At 41.9% G+C, this 13,344-nt stretch overlaps 1 protein-coding gene across 1 annotated transcript in view; it reads left to right on the top strand.

The window, feature by feature from the left end:
- The window catches only part of LOC126299170 (dystrophin, isoforms A/C/F/G/H), a 2,370,611-nt gene that overhangs the window by 1,801,910 nt on the left and 555,357 nt on the right, over nucleotides 1-13,344 (top strand). The gene's annotated exons all lie outside the window — the stretch shown is intronic.

Consider the following 13,344-nt stretch of genomic DNA (forward strand, 5'->3'; position numbering starts at 1 on the left):
CCGCTCCCCAAACCACTTGTTTAGAGGGAATATCGATTCTCGATACACTGATACTCATACCTACCACGCATAAATTACAAAGGATTAATTCTATTCCGGCCGGCGGTCTGCGCTCTAATATACTTACGGCCTAGTCGAGTTTGTGGGTAATTTCTTGGACATAAGGACCTCTCCTGTGGCAATTAATTCGGCACGCCTCAGCTGCACCTGCTGCCCCCGCCTCTTTCCACAGCACCGTTCCTCTTACGTCGTTTTGTGTCTGCGTGCTGCTACTGCGAGTCTTCCAACTTTTCGCAATTTCTAAGTCATTTTTAACGACTATCTCTCCTAACCTACATTGTCCCAACTGCAGTAATTAATATGTCAGACGTGTGATTCCGAAGTTGGTGTCACGGCAACCATTTTCTCTGGAGCAGTTTACTGAGGCACATTAAACAGCCACCTCGGATGTGCAGCGCCTGCTTTATTACGCGGACAAAGAAATTAATTTATTCAGTGCACTATAACGATTGTTCGTATTATTTTGTTATTTGGTTTATTGGTGTTTTTTCTTTTATGTATGATTTTGTCGATAAGCGTTTCATCATAGCCATTTTCTGCATCTATTCATTTGCTCATGCTGAATTCATCATGCTTCACAGATGGCTCCATTGGTATATTACTGGCGCTGTTAGTGTTCTGTATGCAGCATGTTTGTGTGTTTCACCGTGACAAGATGAGCTGTCTGTTGTGGTGTTTGTTGTTGTTGTTTCTTTGTCGGCTTTGAAGGTGTTAAAATTGTTTTCTTTATTGATGTTCAGTTGTACGAAGTTGATGCTACTACTGTTTTCATATTCGACAGTAAATTTTACGCTTCTGCCTTGTTTATTGACTGTACAAATGGTTCAAATGGCTCTGAGGACTATGGGACTTAGCAGCTGAGGTCATCAGTCCGCTAGACATAGAATTACTTAAACCTAACTAACTTAAGGACACTACACACTTCCATGCCCGAGGCAGGAGTCGAACATGCGACCGTAGCAGTCGCGCTGTTCCGAACTGAAGCGCCTAGAACCGCTCGGCCACCGCGGCCGGCGTTTATTGAATGTACCCAGTATGTTGTTAATATCATTTGTGTCAACATATACCGAGGATAATATATCTACTGCCTAACGTTTATAATGAATACTTTTATCACAGAAGCTCATTTTCTTTTCAAAGATTTTTCGACCCAGTTGGCTTGTACACACAGTCGAGTAAGATCAGTGTGACCACCTGTCAGAAGCCTGAATAACCACCTTTTGCAGCGATGACCGCTGCGAGGCACGTAGCCATGCCTATTGCAGTGACGTGGGCAGCTGCACTAGGTTTCTCGGTTGAGACTCCGTGTCGCCAACAGCCCGATCCAGGTGGTCCGACAGATTCTGTATTGGGCTTAAATCTGGGGAGTTCGGTGGCGTGGTAAACTCACCCTGGTGCTCTTCGAACCACGCACGTGCAATGCTAGCTGCATGGCACGTATGTCCTGCTGTTAGTCGCCAACGTGCCGAGGAAAAAGAAACTGGATGTAGTGCTGGACATGGTCCCCAAGGATAGATGTATGCTTGTGTTGACCCATTGTGCCTCCCAGATCACCCAGGGAGTGCTACGGAAACATTCCCCGGACCATAACGCTCCACCCTCCGGTATGGAGCCTTCTGACGATTGTTGCAGAGTGATTGCTTTCGTACGTTTCATGCCGTACACGCCAACGGCCATCTGTCCGCTGGAGCATAAAACATGATTCGTCTGAAAAGGCAGACTGTCGCCACTCAGTGGACGTCGAGTTTCGGTATTTCCGTGCAAAATGCAGCCTTTGTCGCCGATGAGGAGCTGGCAGCGCGGGTGCATAAACGAGGCGCCCTCCTGCGGAGACCCAAGCGCAACAACGGTCGTTGAGGAGACACTGTCGGTAGCCCCTCGGTTCGTGTGGGCGTCAGGTGCTCAACAGTCGCACGTCTAATCGCCCGTCCATATCTCCGCAGCCGTCGTTTACCTCTCTTATCTCTGCCCCGTGGTACACCTAACTTGGCTCGGCGACGGTTTTGCACAGCGCCGTTTTGCCATGCACGATATGCTTTAATCCCGGTGGCAGGCGGACACTTTACCAACTTAGCTGTTACACAAACGCATCCACCCTCGGCCAGAAAGCCAATGATCGTGCCCTATCGGACCTCGATAAATCGCTTCGTTTCAGCTATATCTACATCTACATGACTACTCTGCAGTTCACATTTAAGTGCTTGGCAGAGGATTCAGCGAACCACAACCATACTATCTCTCTACCGTTCCACTCCCTAACAGTGCGCGGGAAAAACGAACACCTAAACCTTCCTGTTCGAGCTCTGATTTCTCTTATTTTATTTTGATGATCATTCCTACCTATGTAGGTTGGCCTCAACAAAATATTTTCGCATTCGAAAGAGAAAGTTGGTGACTGAAATTTCGTAAATAGATCTCGCCGCGACGAAAAACGTCTTTGCTTCAATGACTTCCACCCCAACTCGCGCACCATATCTGCCACACTCTCTCCCCTATTACGTGATAATACAAAACGAGCTGCCCTTTTTTGCACCCTTTCGATGTCCTCCGTCAATCCCACCTGGTAAGGATCCCACACCGCGCAACAATATTCTAACAGAGGACGAACGAGTGTAGTGTAAGCTGTCTCTTTAGTGGACTTGTTGCATCTTCTAAGTGTTCTGCCAATGAAACGCAACCTGTGGCTCGCCTTCCCCACAATATTATCTATGTGGTCTTTCGAACTGAAGTTGTTCGTAATTTTAACACCCAGGTACTTAGTTGAATTGTCAGCCTTGAGAATTGTACTATTTATTGAGTAATTGAATTTCAACGGATTTCTTTTGGAACTCCTGTGTATCACCTCACACTTTTCGTTATTTAGCGTCAACTTCCACCTGCCACACCATACAGCAATCTTTTCTAAATCGCTTTGCAACTGGTACTGGTCTTCGGATGACCTTACTAGACGGTAAATTACAGCATCATCTGCGAACAACCTAAGAGAACTTTTCAGATTGTCACCCAGGTCATTTACATAGATCAGGAACAGCAGAGGTCCCAGGACGCTTCCCTGGGGAACACCTTATATCACTTCAGTTTTACTCGATGATTTGTCGTCTATTACTACGAACTGCGACCTTCCTGACTGGAAATCGCGAATCCAGTCGCACAACAGACGATACCCCATAGGCCCGCAGTTTGATTAGAAGTCGCTTGTGAGGAACGGTGTCAAAAGCTTTCCGGAAATCTAGAAATACAGAATCAACTTCAGATCCCCTGTCGATAGCGGCCATTACTTCGTGCGAATAAAGAGCTAGCTGCGTTGCACAAGAACGATGTTTTCTGAAACGACTGCATTATTTTGCGTGTCCAACCGACACGCTTTATGTACCTTCCGCTGCCAATGCTGTTACCGGCCGTCTTTTAGTCGTTAACTCACGTTGACGTGGAACATAGAAGATGGTCACATTCATGTGACTCGACCAAGCATATATTGGCAACTGCATCTGATATCAAAAATGGTTCAAATGGCTCTGGGCACTATGGTACTTAACATCTTAGGTCATCAGTCCCCTAGAACTTAGAACTACTTAAATCATATATATATATATATATATATATATATATATATATATATATATATATATATATATATATATGTGTGTGTGTGTGTGTGTGTGTGAGTGAGAGAGAGAGAGAGAGAGAACAAACAAACAAAATTAAAAATGCTCAATAACCAAGAAATATCAAAGAATTGTATTATTTAAGATGTGCCATGACATAAACACTCTTATACATAAAATATTTTACTTTCATTTTTGTACTATTTCAGCACACCTTTATCTTAATAGTTAAGAGTTTTTGGAATGTAAACATCCGAATGTGCAAGTGTTGAGCGCTGGTCTTGTATTTGTTACTGTAGTCTATGTGCCAGACATTTAAATTTGGAGTAAAAATGTAGCTAAATACGTTAATGAAATGATTTAAACATACAACTCACGTTAGGTATTCACTAAAACAAATGACTGTTTCTGAACAGGTTTAAATTTTGGTACATAACCTCATTGGCACAACCAGTAAATAATCCTCATCAAAAAAATGGCTCTGAGCACTATGGGACTTAACATCTATGGTCATCAGTCCCCTAGAACTTAGAACTACTTAAACCTAACTAACCTAAGAACATCACACAACACCCAGCCATCACGAGGCAGAGAAAATCCCTGACCCCGCCGGGAATCGAACCCGGGAACCGGGGCGTGGGAAGCGAGATCGCTACCGCACGACCACGAGATGCGGGCAAATCCTCATCACACTTCAGATTAATGTACATGTAACTGTAACGCACCTGATAATGGCAGCATACTGCAGAAACGCGTCGTGCTAATATAAATTACTAAAAAGTGATTGGATCAGTAAAAAATATTTAATAAATGTATTTTACCTGACTGTTAGCTTTATGTGGCGTTTTAAAGCCACTAGTGCGATTTTTTTCTCATATATGTGCGGAAGGACTTGAGATATTACTTTTTAATAGTTGAATAATTTATAGCTGGTAGAATTACATTTTCATAGTCGATTCAATTGTGTTTAGTAGAGTGATGCAGTGTCAATGTCCGTGTGTTAACTCTTTCGTTAGGAGAGAAGATCGTGTCGCCCATCCAAATAATGTTTCACAACCAACCCGCACTCTTCTATTTATGTTAACCTGCAAATGTAGGAGCCGCTGAGAACCAAGTGGTCCAAGTCAAAAAATTTCAGTTTTCCATCTATACCACTCAGTTTACTCACAATGCACGAAAATTTGTCGTGTAGAAGTGGTATAATGATAACTCCCACTGGAGCCACTTGAGAGCTCCGAATGCATTCTTCCTTTCACCAGAGTGAAGTGGGTTCGCGGGAATGGTGCTAAAGTCAAGTGGCAAAGCCATGTGGTCTTATTGTTGTGTGTTGTTTTGCGTGTTTATTTACGCTCTAAAATCAGTACTGCATCGTAACAGTGCTAGTAAGTATTAGCGTTGTTTTCTTTCTTTAGATTTGTGGTATCCAGAGGTTATTGATAATGATAGTGATGATGATGATAATGAGGTTGTTGTTGTTTAGTTTGTGGGGAGCTGAACTGCGCTGTTATCAGCGCCCGTTCAAATTCCCAACCTTTGCTCAGTCCAGTCTCGCCACTTTCATGAATGATGATGAAATGATGAGGACAACACAATCACCCAGTCATCAAGAGGCAGGTAAAAATCTCTGACCCCGCCGGAAATCGAACCAGAGGTTATTAAAGCAGAAATTGTCTTCATAAGGGAAGTTTGCACTCCATGTTGAAGTCTAGGTTAAGGCCTACACGAGTCAAGCAATGATGTATCGCGTTAAATACGTCAGCCCCTCTCCACAATGCTGTGTGACCTGTCACCTACGCAAAAAGGAACGACATGATGACACTTCTCCCGCACATCCCTCCTGTGCACCACGCTTTCTTCAACCAACTGACAACTTGCAGGTTCGGCTCAGGAATCTAGACCTGTACATGTTACCCCTTTGGCAAAGGAAGATGATGTGGACGGTGAGATCGAGTAAACAGACATGCCCCGTTATAAAGCCTCTTGAAATATCAGCATGACAAGAATTACATTTTAAGAAACTCAACATTTAGAAACAACAATTTATTTGTAATCAGTTGATCAACGGCCTGTTGAACTATTAGACAGACTTAATAGGTAGCATTCTAGTAAATTAACTACAATAATACAATTATTTTACCCAATTTGAGCGTAATGTGAGCAACAAGAGCAGCTTCACAGTTACTGTATCACATTATGTTTGTCTCATAAATAAATTGCAGTTATGGGGATTAAAAGACAGCGTATTCCTTCTCAGGTACTGAACTTCACCAAAACCATTATAAGAAGAGTGGTAAAGCTCATGATTTATGCCACTTTAGCTTTCATTATGAGTAAATTTGTAATTGTTATTCAAACTTTTAGGGACTATGAAAATAAATTTAAGATACAAATAAGTAAATTGCCTGAAGTACACATGCTTATGTTTTATTCGCACATCTCATCAAATGAACCGCGAATTATTGCAAAGCATGAATTTACATTAAACTTCATTTCTCAGAAATGGGGAAAATTGAGTTATACCACTCTGACTCTCAGCGGCTCATTATACATAACAAGCGGCAGCATATTCGTGACCGCTCCAGGGTTACAACTGATAAAAATTCTGGCACTTTTTGTAATTAAAAATTTCTTGTACGTATCTCTTGTCTCTTCTTTCTGTTGACAAAAACAAGAGCGCTAATGAGAAATGCGTCTCAAGGTAAGTGCGGTAGTGTAACCGTAAGCACGTGATTTCAGAGTTCTACTTGCATAGATTCGCAGCATTTGTTTGTTGACGTTCTTCGCCCTAGAACGGTTCTCCCGAAGGAGTAATTACTCATTCTTGTTGATTATCGGCATGGAGAAGCTGTCTGAATGAATAGTGGAAGCTGCATTAGGCAGTTTTAACTGCGGCCACGCTCGGGCACTTAAGCACATTGTGCTGCGGGGAAAGTTTGCTTTGCGACGCTAAGTAATACTGCGCTTCTTGTTGTGCTTACTGAGTGCTTTCATCGAAGCTGCGTGAGCCGGCCGTATCGGCGCTGCGCTTCGTTGGCCGGCAGCCAGCGGCGACTTCCCGTCGCGCTGTCTACAGATTGCCTACCCGAGAATTTTCGTTTTCCACTGTGCTTCTTTACACCCCATTACCTCTCAATTACGGCCGCGCGAAAGAATGAACGCATGGCTGAAACTGAGGAGCGCAGTCCCGCCTGATTAAATAAATAGTTTCGTTCCGATAAATAAGGCTCATTCCTGCTATAGGGACGCACGTTCCAGAGATCGACGCGGATCACTAAAATTTTTGTGATTTTTTTCTGCGTTCCTCTGCACATTTGTGTGTCATGGATCTTATAAAAGTAATACATTCATATATTCCGAAGGTTGATTTCAGCGCCAATGTGCTTTACTATGCATGATCGTATTCAGTTTGTTCCTTCAGCATAAAAACCAAATTACCCAGGCAATTTCATTTTCGTGTGGAGTAAGGAAAAAACCGTCTGCGTTTCATGGATACAACTATTTTTTCCCAAATACTTCGGCGAATCAAAATAACGTTGTCGTTAATTGATAGTATGAAAAATGGCGAGTATTTTGTTAATATGGTCATCATTTCAAACATGTTATCTATAGATATGCTTAGACATGTAATGTATTTTTCATAAATTCGGTGATACTTTGAACGATATCCTAGAGTTTATGAATAGATGTTTTTGTGACACGACGCTTGGTAATAAACTTTGGCTGTGAATGTGCTATAAGAACCACCAAGATGAAAACGAGGCAGAAGGAGAAAAAGTTAGTAAATTGTTAATTATTTCAAAAGTAATAGGCATAACTGTTAATACATTTATCCCACTGTGAGACAAGACAGCCAATGCCTTCGTGGGAAAATGTTTACGATTGTCTACATATTGCCAAGGTTGATTCAGTTACAAAAAAATGGCTCTGAGCACGATGGGACTTAACTTCTGAGGTCATCAGTCCCCTAGAACTTAGAACTACTTAAACCTAACTAACCTAATGACATAACACATCCATGACTGAGGGAGGAATCGAACCTGCGACCGCAGCAGTCCCGCGGTTCCGGACTGAAGCGCCTAGAACCGCACGGCCACCGTGGCCGGCTGATTCAGTTACGCTGCAGAAGTTTCGCTGCGAAGGCCTTGCACATCTTCCATACACTCCAGATCTCTCTTCTTGCGATATCGGAGTTTTTATGGCCTGAAAAAAAGGCATCTGTGGCCGGCGATTTGCTTCGGACGAAGAGGTGCACACCTGGGTATTATTATCGTTCCATAGGCAGCAGCAATCACGAAGACATTAACCGTCTTGTCTCAGTGTGGGATAAATGTATTAACGGTTATTCTGATTAATTTTGCAGTAATAAACAGTTCACGAACTTTTCTTCCATCTGACTCGTTTTCATTTGGCTGCCCTTTATAGACACAAATGCAAGACCACCAGTACTGTGATGTTTCAACAGACTTCTATACCCACACATTCTCCTCCCATTTAGCATGCTCCCTTCCTTTCTTTACGAAATGTTTCACAACAAGTGCTAACAAGAATCGTATAACTATAATTCTGTTTTCAAGGGCTCTCGAATAACGCTAAAGGATGGATGCCTTTACATAAAAAAAACGACCACAGTTATATTGATGTCTCTGTTGATAGCAGGTTTCAAATATTAACCGTAATTAGCACAGTTCAAGGAACTGTGAATGAAGCCCGACCAAAAGGCATTACATACATTGATCAAAAATGATAGTGCATTAAGAATGGCTGGTTTCTATCTGAAATCTAGATCTGCCAATAAAAGCTGAAATCTATTATTTGCAAGTCAATAACAGTCGCTGCGTGCAACAGCCTCTGAATGGAGGGTAACCTGATGAAGAAGTTTGAACGTGGTGCTATAGTCGGCATACGAGCTATAGGACACAGCATCTGCCAGGTAGCGACGAAGTTGCGATTTGCCCGTACGACCATTTCACGAGTGTACCGTGAATACCAGGAATCCGGTAAAACATCAAATCTCCGACATCGCTGCGACCAGAACAAGATCCTGCATGAAGGGGACCAACGACGACTGAAGAGAATCGTTCAGCGTGACAGAATTGTAACCCTTCCGCAAATTGCTGCAGATTTCGATGATGGGCCATCAATAAGTGTCAGCGTGCGAAACATTTAACGAAGGCCCACTCGTATACCCTTGAGGACTGCACGACACGAAGCTTCACGCCTCGCCTGGGCCCGTCATCATGAAAATTGGACTATTGATGACTGGAAACAGGTTTCCTGGTCGGGCGAGTCGCGTTTCAAATTTTGTCGGGAGTATGGACGTGTGCAGGTATGGAGACAACCTCATAATTAAATGGACCCTGCATGTCAGCAGGGGACTGTTCAAACTAGTGGAGACACTGTAATGGTGGGGGCGTGTGAAGTTGGAGCGACATGGGACTCCTGATACGTCTAGATACGACTCTGACAGGTCACATGTACGTAAGCGTTCTGACAGGTTACCTGCATCCATTCATGTCCATTGTGGACGTGGGTAATTCCAGCAGGACAATGCGACACCTCACACGTTCAGAATATCTACAGAGTGGTTCTTGCAACACTCTTCTGACTTTAAACACTTCCACTGGCCACCAAACCCCCCACACATGAACGTTATTGAGCATATCTACGATGTCTTGCAAAGTGCTGTTGAGAATAGATCTCCAACACCTCGTACTTTCACGGATTTATGGGCAGTCCTACAGGATTCATGGTGTCAGTTCCACTACTTCAGACATTAGTCGAGTCCATGCCACGTAGTGTTGCGGCATTTCTGCGTGCTGGCGGGGGCCTTAAACGATGTTAGGCAGATGTACCAGTTTCTTTGGCTCTTCAGAGTAGTTTCCAAAAGCCGATAAAATGTCAGCCATCTATTACTTTTTGTTTCTGGTGTTACACTTGACGTAGAATTTATGGTTAAATATGTACCAGAGATACGTACAGGGTGGAAATTATTGAACTATATGTAAAGAGACGCAATTAGTTACAAACTACGGCGTGCACACTCTTTATACAACGGGTAAACGTCACTAACAATATTCGGATCTAGGTTATGACATGTTCGCTATGCCTGCCACCTTTGATGATGATGTGGCACAGACGGCTAGCGAAAGCCTGCATGATCCTCTGAAGTGTCGGAACATCGACGCAGTTGATAACCTCCTGAATGGCTGTTTTCAGCTCAGCAATGGTTTTTGCGTTATTGCTGTTCACCTTATCTTTAATAAGCCCATTAAAAGGAGTCGCATGTGTTCAGATCCGGAGAATATGCCGGCAAATCGAGGCCGATGCCTGTGGCCTCTGGGTACCAGAGAGGCATAATGCAATCCCCAAGGTGCTCCTCCAGGACATCAAACACTCTACTGCTTCGATGAGGTGTAGTTCCGTCTTACATGAACCACATCTTGTCGAAATCAGGGTCACTTTGTATAATGGGGATGAAATCATCTTCCATAGCCTTCACGTACCGTTTGGTAGTCACCGTGCCATTAAGAAACATCGCACCGTTAATGCCGTGACTGGACGCTGCACACCACACAATCACCCGTTCAGGGTGAAGAGACTTCTCGATCGTGAAGTGCGGGTTGACAGTCCCCCAAATGCCCCAATTATGCTGACGAACTCATCCAATGAAAGTGGGCTTCGTCGCTAAACCAAACCATACTAACTCCCATCATGCCTGGCGGTGAACCGTGCAGTTTGTACGTCCTAACACAAACCGTTTAGAAGTTAGGGTCTATGACCATTTTATTTCATATAGTTAAATAATTGTCACCCTGTAGTACTGATCATAATCGCCTGAAGGTAATACCAGTAACTTCTGAATCGTTTCTTACCTGATACGAGTGTTGATCTTAGGTATTCCTTGATGTGGTGCATACGACACACATCTTTAAGAAAGAAATGTGACATGGAGATTGTGTTATGATGAAATGTCGAACCGTTGATATGTAATATCTGACACAATGTCCGAACAAGAATGGTACGAGATGCAATATTCACTACCATTGTTTACCTCATGTATTGCGCTAAATGGAAGTAATTGCATTGCTTTTTTGTTTGAGTTTATTTATTTAAATGGAAAAGAAAATAGGCGACGGTGTAATTCATAATTTTCGTCATTCACCTAGTTTCAGTCGTCGTTTTGTAGGACTCAGAAAATGCTCGCTTATCTCAGAGATTTATTGTTGTTAGATTTAGTTTAAATTTCATCGTATTATGAGAACATCACATCAGTAACATTGAGCTATGCTCATTTTCAGTTTAATGAAGAAACGAGACCGAGGTTTCTGTGTTGTGGCTTTTTGCCAGCGTTCATGTAGTTCTCTTCTGAGCTGACTTGGCTTTACGTTTGTTGTCTTTAGATTCGTTAAACTTGATGAGTAAGGTTAACTAACGCTCGATATCGACGAAATTTTGCACACCTGCTATACAATCCAGAGGAGATGGGTCGCTTCTTTAGCTGGTTGTACTGGTTTAGTCTTTCTACGCAACTGCTACAAAATGGGGAAAGTAATGGCGGCCATCTACGAATATGGATCCTAACATAAAATTAAGAATAGCAGGAAGATTTGTACATCATTCATATCGGATCTAGGATAAAATACACAGTATGTTACCTTCGGTGCTCATACACAGGGGGTGTACGTAAGAGGAATCACAATACATGCCGGTTTTGTTGCATTATAAAACGCACTTATGCGAGTGAAGATTGTGGGAGTATGCACTTCTGTTGCAGATAGGTTGTGTGTTCAGTCTTGAAAATGTGGATTGACGAGAAACGAAAACCCAAGGGAAGAAACACGAGGAATGTATGAGAGACGTTTACTAGGAGAAAAGTAGTATTTCTTGTATCTGTAAATGAAACATCTATTAGAGTACTGCAGTTTCAGTCGTAATTCGCTGTTCAATGTTCCAATAAGAAACTAAAGAAATATTTGTTTAGTTTGTCGTAAAAAGTGTTTCTCACGTTCTCACCAGTTTTGAGATAATTGTTCGACGAATACACCAAACATAAAAGATCTTGTGTGCATCCAGAGACGTCACCTGATCTCAGCCCTATGGTGCTCAATTTGGGACGTCATAGCCCTAGCACCGACACATGATGGAATTCCAAAAAAAAGAAAGAATAGCCTTACAAGGACGTTATGCTCCATGATTGGTTATACTTCGACGAGCATACTGGCAGGAGATGAGTTAGCTACACCATCCCATACTGACGTTCCTTAAATAATTGCAGATAAATTCTTTAAAAAGAAATAATTTTCATTCTGTGACCAGTCAGTCGAATAAACTCAGTTCAAGCTGATAAACTGCAAATGCGAAGAGTAAAAAATCCTCCACCAGCAGCTGAATCGCTGGGTGTATATGAGATACTGAAAAGTCGCTAAGTGATGTTAGAGCAAATGCAATCATTTCCCACTTACGGTATAACAAAAGAAAATGTAGTGGTAATCTCATATGACACAAGATTTTTTCCTCCTCTAGCACTATAGCGTGGTTCAGTTGTCTTAAGAGGAATGGATCTATGTCGTCTAGCGCACTGAAAACAACACTTCTCACCAAATGCGAATTTATTTTCCACCTCGGATAATGTTGTTGCGATTAATTTGATAGTAAATAAAGCACTTGTCGCAAATGAATGTTACGATCTCACTAAGGAATGTACGAATGGCAGTTCAGTACATCTATAACAAAAATGCAAGCCATCGATACTTTCTAAAGACTTCTGCTCAACGCGAGATCAAAAATAAGAGCCAGTATCATCACGTGCTAACATTAATTTTGTGAGGTGCCATAATTGGAATATGACTTTTACTGTGCATCACACAAGCTGAAGGGGAGAGATGTTACGAAGCATCAAAACTAAAAGTAAATATGCAAACGTAATTCAGAAACTCACACTATGATTCATGTCTTTACCTCCACTTATATGGCAGACCACCTTCGGAAATCATTAATAAGTATTAGTTTATGTTCATTTCATCCTTATTCATGTAAAACAAAATTTTGCTTATGAAATGGTTGCTACTCTTCGTGTAATTTCTTTATCGTACACTTCCTTCAGACAGAAGCTTCCGATTTTCAGAATTTTGGCTGATGTTCCGACTGAGAATTATATTTTATACCTTTTCCACATTCGTAGTTCTTTGTGGAATTCTTTCAGAATCGTTATTATATCTAATAATAATAATAATAATAATAAAAGGAAGTCCCGCTTAATCAAGGTCCGTGTCACTTTCCATTTTTAACCAGACATAATGTCGGAGACAGCAAAGAATAATAATAATAATAATAATAATAATAATAATAATAATATTTTCACTCACCAGCACGTTACTTCAAAACTCTAGTTTTTTCATAATACAATCTCTGAGGAAGTGCTTATATATTTGAGGCAGGAATTCATTTCAGATACTGTTTTTTGTACAGCACTTGCTGTCATATCTAATTTCTTCTGCCATACACGTATACCTAAGGAACGACACTGATGCTTAGGGAAAGGTATCCTAAATTCATAAATGTTGTGGTGCAGGGCTACTCAACTTCGAATACATATAGATGATTACGTTCGTTAGCTTACTTCGGGCAATTTATTCCGTTTCTCACAGTTTCTTTTACAGGGATGACATATTCGTTTTAG

Source organism: Schistocerca gregaria, chromosome X (genome assembly GCF_023897955.1).
Source record: "Schistocerca gregaria isolate iqSchGreg1 chromosome X, iqSchGreg1.2, whole genome shotgun sequence".
In the NCBI taxonomy this organism is placed as follows: domain Eukaryota; kingdom Metazoa; phylum Arthropoda; class Insecta; order Orthoptera; family Acrididae; genus Schistocerca; species Schistocerca gregaria.